The following is a 6,817-nucleotide window of genomic DNA, read 5'->3' on the forward strand; positions in this document are numbered from 1 at the left end:
ACTGAGCCATCGGTGGCTCCTCCGTGGGTAGCACCGACCACCACAGGGGTGTTTGCCACAGCTCTCAGAGCACGAGGGAGGATGAGGAGCTGCTTGGGCTGAGTCAGGCTGGGGATGAAGCTGCCCAAATCCCCCAGGGCTAGGCGGGCTGAAACACTGGAGCAGAGGCTTGGAAAAAACTCTGTGGCCAATGCCAGGGGAATTTAAGGAGTCCCCACCCACTTGGAAAAAACTCGCCTCACTCTTTATCTGCGTGCTTGCCATGTGTTTCATAAAGCAGATTGCACCGAGCCCCGGGGGGGGTGGTGTTGCACAACAGGTAGGATGCCCTCGGCGGGGAGGGACGGCAGGCGCTCACCTGGGCAGCGTGAAACCAGAGAGGAGAGCGGAGAACCGGAGCCAGCACGGTTTTCCACTATATACTCCAGTATGGCAGAAGTAAACAGAATAAAGTGCCTTTTCTGAGGTGCATCACAGTTTTCGTAAGCCATCTCCCTCATGTCGCCGCTCCTTGCCAGGCCTCTTCTACCCCCAGTGACCGGCGGAGCCACATTTGGATGTAATGGACCAAATTCTGGGCTCTTGCTCAAATTTTCCCCAGCCTGGAGTCCTAAAAACTTAAATAGAAATTATCTGAGGAAGAGCAGAGGAAAAACTGAGTGCTGAGCTCAGGATGGGACCCAACAATAATACCCTGCATTGCTACAGCTGGGAAGCTCATCACAGGGCACATCCCGCTCTCACAACACCAATGGGAAGCTGAATTGAGCCCCCAGGGGATGCATCACACTTGCACCCCTCTCACCCAGGGCAAAATCCATCCCTGGTGTCAATGCACGATCCCTCCCCAAACCAGCACCCCAGGGCCGGCCCACTCCAAGGCTCCGGCAGAGCCGAGATGTTTGCTTGGACCGCACCAGCAGTTTTCCTGGCTGCATTTATGGTGCCAAATGTTTGCTGAGCGGTAAATCACACCTGCCCTGCTCCAGCTGGCACGTGGCAGCATGTCCCGCCAGGCACCCACAGCCATCGGGCTGCAGGCAGACAGCCCCATCCCTCCCCCCTGCCCATGTGTGCCCCAGCCCCGACCTGCCCCACGGCACAGGTGAGACAGGGCCTGGCGGAGGCAGCCCCGGCACCTCTGAGCCCTCTTGGCCCAAGGCAGCCTGTGCCGATGGGTGCCAAGCCTGTGCACCGCTGCCTCCTTCCCCGCTGCAACCTCCCTGCCTCCAACACTCTCCTCCTGCCCCATCCGGAGGGGGGAAAAAAATGATGTTTCCTTCTGCTCAGAGGCAAATCACATCCTCTCCCCTCTGTAAAATGGGGACAGTGCGACCGGGCTGCCCACGCCACAGCTCAGAGCTTGCCATGGAGGATCTTGCCAAGGCGGTGCTGCTCCCAAAAGGTCGGGACAACCTCTCCCCGCAGAGTGGAGGGAGTGCCATCACCTCCCTCCCTCTTCCAGATTAACCCTAGCTCTGTGCCTTCCCCGTCACATTCAAACAAGCACATTTATTATTATCTTTGCTAAGTACGTACCCCCTAGCAAGGGATGGAGGTTTGCAGGGAAGCCGGTGGCATCCAGTGAGGGCCCCCTTGGAAGCATCCGCCGTGTTTTCCTTTTGAATGATTTTCGCCTCGCACCCAGGGATTAAATAGAAGGAACGTGGCCTATTTTGTAAGGAGCATTGAAAGCGAAGCAAGTTATTTTTAAGGCTTGTGGTTGTATTCCCACTGCTGGGAAACATCCACTTCCCAGGGTCAGGGGAGGACAGGCAGTAACCTGGAAAACGCCAGCGCAGATCGTGGTTCTCCAGGGCCAAGCTCTGCTGGCAGGGTTTAAATCCTGAACAAAGCTGCTGGCTCCGCTTGGGTTATTCGGGGTTTGCAGCAGGATGGCTGGGGCAGGATCAGGCCCAGACTCGGTGCTGCCCGCTGCCAGCCACCCACCTGGGGAAGGGCTGAGAGTCCAGGGGGGCTCCTGCCCAGCCACGGAGCAGACTTAAACCACAGCCTAAACAAGCTCAAAAGTTTCCTGGCCAGGCCCTTTGGCTTCCCTGCATCGGGAGCCAGCGCAGCATCTCTGCCTTCCCCGGAGCCCCGTGGGCTCTGCACCTGGCCAGGGCACAGCACCGAAGCTGCCTGCTCACACAGAGGCGCAGCCCCCCCACCTCCCCCCACCCCAGTTTGGGCCAGAACCACTCTGATCTGGCAGGTTTTGGGGTGACAGGAGCTGGGCTGCACCCTTCCTTGCTGAGCTGGTTATAAAGCTCGCAGAGGTTTAGGGAAGATGCTTACAGCTGCTCTGCCAGATGTGCTGTTCCCCCTCAAGGCAGGCCAGATTTGCACAGCTGGCTAACAAGAGCCAGCCATGCCCGTGAACTCACATGCCCTATTCCTGGGAGCCGCTGCCAGGTCTCCCCCCCCCCAGCACCTCCCCACCTCCTCCTGCACCTACAGCCGCTGGTGTTTCCCCGATGTCTCACACCTACATCCCTCCTCTGCCTTCTACCCACAGTTTTAAAGCAAGAAAAGCCACCCAGAGCGAGACTGCTGTCCCCAGGGAGCCCCTGCCCCAGGACATGGCCAGAGCTATTTCTTCTGCGGCACCACCAGCCGAGCCCCCCCGGCTCACCCCAACCCTGAGCTGCAGGCAGGGAACCTGCACCCACAGTAGGGTGCAGGTCTCCCCCAGTCCTGCCGTGGGAGAGGGGGTCACGGGTGGGTGCTGCCCAAGAGGGAGATGTCCCTGCCGCTGTTGCCAGGGAGGCATCGTTGTGCCCAGCCTGCGAGTGCAGAGAAATGCAGGGCTGGGGTGGAGTGGGGACATCAGGCATGGGAGCACCAGGAAGGGCAGAAGAGGGGCTGTAAGAAGGTGCTGAAGGCACCTGGATCAACACGTCATCAAGACCCCCATACATCTACATGCAGCTTCTGAGGACGCCTGGACCAGGGAATAAAAGGCAGGCCAAGAGGAGGTCATAGAGGTCTTTTCCAACCTTAATGATTCTATGAGAGCCAGCCCACAGCCAGGCTAAAGCAAAGCCTCAGGTTGCTAAGGGAAAACATGGGGGGGCAAAAAGCAGGGCAGGAGCCAGAAGACACCCAGATACAGAGACAAAGGACAGTGAGCAAGTTGCGGTGACTCACAGAGGTGTGACAGGATGGAGATGACAGACCATACCTGCCACCACCTCCTAAATGGTAGGAAGAGGCATGTCAAAAGCAAGGACATCGCCAAATAGAGCCACCCAGGAGGTCTCGATAGCTGGCATCCCTTGTCCTCTGTGCCACCTCCAGACACGCCGAGGTGACCACCTGGGTAAAAGCATCTCAGTGCCTGACCACCAGATTAACCCGGGCAATCACACGGGGGCTCACAAGTGGCAAAAATGCCAATGAGTTTCACTTCTATTTTGTCCTTAATTAAGAAGTCACCCTTGGTCTCTATAAGCCCCAGAAGCAGGGGGTTCCTCCTCCTCCTCCGCTGGGGAGCCCCCACAGCTGGATCCCAGGCAGGACGCGGCCTGGGCTGGCTCAGTTGGGAAGTCCCTGCAGCCCTGCCGGGATTTCAGCCCGGCGCTGGGGTTAACGTCCTGATTTGAGCTCAGATCGGCCGAGGCAGGAGGAGCAGCGCTGTTGCACGGCTCAGGGAGAAGGCAGCCCTGCTGGTCCCCAGGCCGGCTCGGCAGGGTCAGGCTGTCCCCAGCTGCAGGGAAGGGGCATGTTTAAATGATGCCCTGCTGCAGAGTCCAGCCTGCAAGCAGCAAGGAGAAAGGAGTAAGAACAATTTTCCCCTACCATTTCCTCGGCAGACCCACAGTGCCTTTAAAGCAACCAGGAAACCTCCTCTTGAGTTACCCAATACCCCCCGGCAGCCTGGCCCTGGCCTGGCTTGGCCACGGGTCCAAGCGCTGCGGCAAGGCAAAGCTTCCCCAGGCCACGCACACAGCTGCCTCGGGAAGAGAGAAGGGGACCATAACCCCGCGGCCATCTCCCAGGCATCGCATCTGCGGCAGGCTGGATCCGACACCTCTCCTGGGTTAATGACGATACCAGCGTCGTGGTACCAGCTCAGGGAGGGACAGCACTCGGCAGGAGCTGGAGATACCAGGGCTCACAGGTGGGGATGGACACAGAGCAGGAAGGGAGTCTGTCACAGCTCCGGTGAGATGAACCAGTTTCCAGGCACCTATTAAATTGCAAACAAATAATAGGCCGAACAGGTTTCTTTCAGCATCCACCCAGGGCAGATAGGATCATTTGGCTTTGAAACCCCCCCGCAAGCTTTAGCCATGCAAATGCAGGGGTTCAACAAATGAGGGACTTTATTCCCAGCCAGGCTTCAGGCCAGCACAGCCAAGCCCTGCACGTGAGACCAGGACCCCCACCCACGCAAGCATCATGTCCCCAGCCTCCAAACTCCTCCACTGCTGTGGACCACCACAGGCTGCGGGACCTTGTGACAACGTTGTCCACGTTGCTCCTGGGGACAGAGGCACAGCAAGCGCATGAACCCCCTAAGCTCATGCAGGCAGCCCCCCCCCCCCATTTTAGGGAGGCAAAGCACGGTCCCAGGGCTCCTGCCTCCCTATCCCCATCCCAAAACCTCCCTGGCAGCTCTCACCAGCCCCAGGAGATGCTCTGGATTTCGCTGGGAGCCAGGAGGCATGTGCTGGGGTCCCCTCAGGCGGCACAGGTCACACTCCCTGATGGCAGGCAATGAGAAGAGGTCTCCAGGACACCCTACCCGGGAGGGCAGGAGGATACCTATTCCTCCCAAGGCAGGTGAAGGACCTGATCAGGGGTGGCCAGGTCCTCCTAGGAGCTGCCCCACGTGGGAAACTCAGAGCCAGACCTGGCTGGCTGCTGCGTAATGTGACGAGGCTCAGCACCTCCGCTCAGCTCCGAGCCAAGCCCAGCGGCCCAGGATGCTGGGAGCCCTCCCTCCCTGCTACGTGCCTGCCTGATTTCAGCAGGCAATGCCCACAGCCTGCAGAACAGGTTCAGCTGGCAGCAAGCCTGGCAGGATAAGACAGAGCCTAGGGGGAAGAACAGGCTGCAGGCACATCACCCTGGGAGCACCTCACAGGAGTTGGGGACAACAAGCCCATGCAGGGACAGGGCTGTCCCCAGGAGTCTGGCATCCCCCCACCACCTTTCCCACCTGAGATAAAGTTTCCCAGGCCCTGGCAAGCAGAGGAAAGGATGGAGGGATGAGGACCTGGACACCAGAAAGCATCCCCCACGCAGCTGCTGCCTGCCATGGCTCTCCAGCCCGGCTGCTGATTTAAATTCAAGCCAGATGGAGGTTAGGCTCAATTTCCACACCCAGCAACTCCAAGGCAGACAGACAATGACAGAGGGACAACCACATCCCAGAGCCCGGGCTCTCCACCCCTCCTGCAAAAACAACACACCCAGAGACGCAGCTCCCCGGCAGCGCAGGACCTACCTCCCCGGGCTCAGCACCTTCCTGGGGACCGGAGAGATTATCCATCCTGGCACAAAAAGCTGGGACAGGGTCTGCCCCGAGCATCACCCCGGCTCTGGCTGGGGGCGACCAGCCCTTTGCAGAGCACCGGGGCTGCAGCGTTCAGCAGCAGGGGAAGAAAGAGGGCTGGCAAACCCCGGCTACGATTAAAGGTGACTCCCAGCTCATTACCCTGGCACAGACACTGCTGACCCCCCCATAATTGCCCTGGGCTGGGAGCAGGAGGGAGCATTTATAGCCACAGCCAAGAGAACCAGCTGGTGCTCATTGCCTAGCCTGGAGGAGCCGAGTCAGGGTCATGCTTCAGAAATATTTGAGAAGTGCAGTGATTAAAAGATTTGAGCTGGCAGTCTGAGCTGTCTCCCTCTGCCCCTGGTTCATTGCCGCCTCGCGCCGGTGCCCTCCCATGTGCATCTGCCTGGTCTTGCTGCCTCCATGCAGACACACTCTCATCCACCTCCCAGCACAGCAGGGCTGGGTCTGGATGGGACCTCACAGCCATTTCGGGCAGCAAAATCCCACTCGGCTCCATCCCCTGCGCGCACAGCCCCGGAGCTGCTGCCAGCCCTGACGAGCAGGCGTGACTCTGCTCCCTGCTCCTTGCTGGCAGACGTGCCTCTCCAACACGCTTGCTAAACACGCCGGCAGCGTAGCGTGCCCGGCAGGCCTCATCCTGCCCGGCTGCACTGCCAGGAGCTGCACCCCGCGCTCCCCTTTGCCATGGGGAGGAGCTGGGTCAGGCCACTGGGCTGCTTTGGTGTCTGATCCCGAATTACTGAGCACTTGGGGCTGGTGGGGGTATCCGTGCGGCTGACGAGCCTCTGATCAGCAGCTCCGCTTGTCCCAGCTGCCGGGGCAGGAGGCACCCAGCACATCCCCAGCCTCCAGCCGCTCGGCTGGTCCCTGCGGGACCCCAACTGCTTCTGCACCCAGGAAGGGGTCCTCCCACCCCAGAGCATCCAGCCCTAGGCTGGGCTTGGGGGGCACGCTGAGAGGGGGGACGCCTTCATGGGGTGGCGAAGGACTGGTTTGGCTGTGGAGGTGGCTCATCCCACCGAGCTGAGCCTTGCTGGTTTGGGGGATACCTAGGGATGGGTTGGATCCGGGTTGTCCCTACTGCCTGCTGGCCCAGCCCGCATATAAAACCCAGTCTCCCAGAGGTCAAACCAAGGATGCTGGATTTTCTTGCCACGGCGGGGAGAAGCCCAAAGGGAGGAGGCAAGACAAGATCACCTGGAAGCCTCCTGTCAGAGCAGAGGCAGCGACGGGCCCTCCCGTGCTGGCTGCGGTGCTCCCCCGGGAGGATGCACCGGCCACCGCTGC

The sequence above is a fragment of the Aptenodytes forsteri genome, unplaced genomic scaffold, assembly GCF_000699145.1.
Source record: "Aptenodytes forsteri isolate BGI_AS27 unplaced genomic scaffold, ASM69914v1 Scaffold258, whole genome shotgun sequence".
Lineage (NCBI taxonomy): Eukaryota > Metazoa > Chordata > Aves > Sphenisciformes > Spheniscidae > Aptenodytes > Aptenodytes forsteri.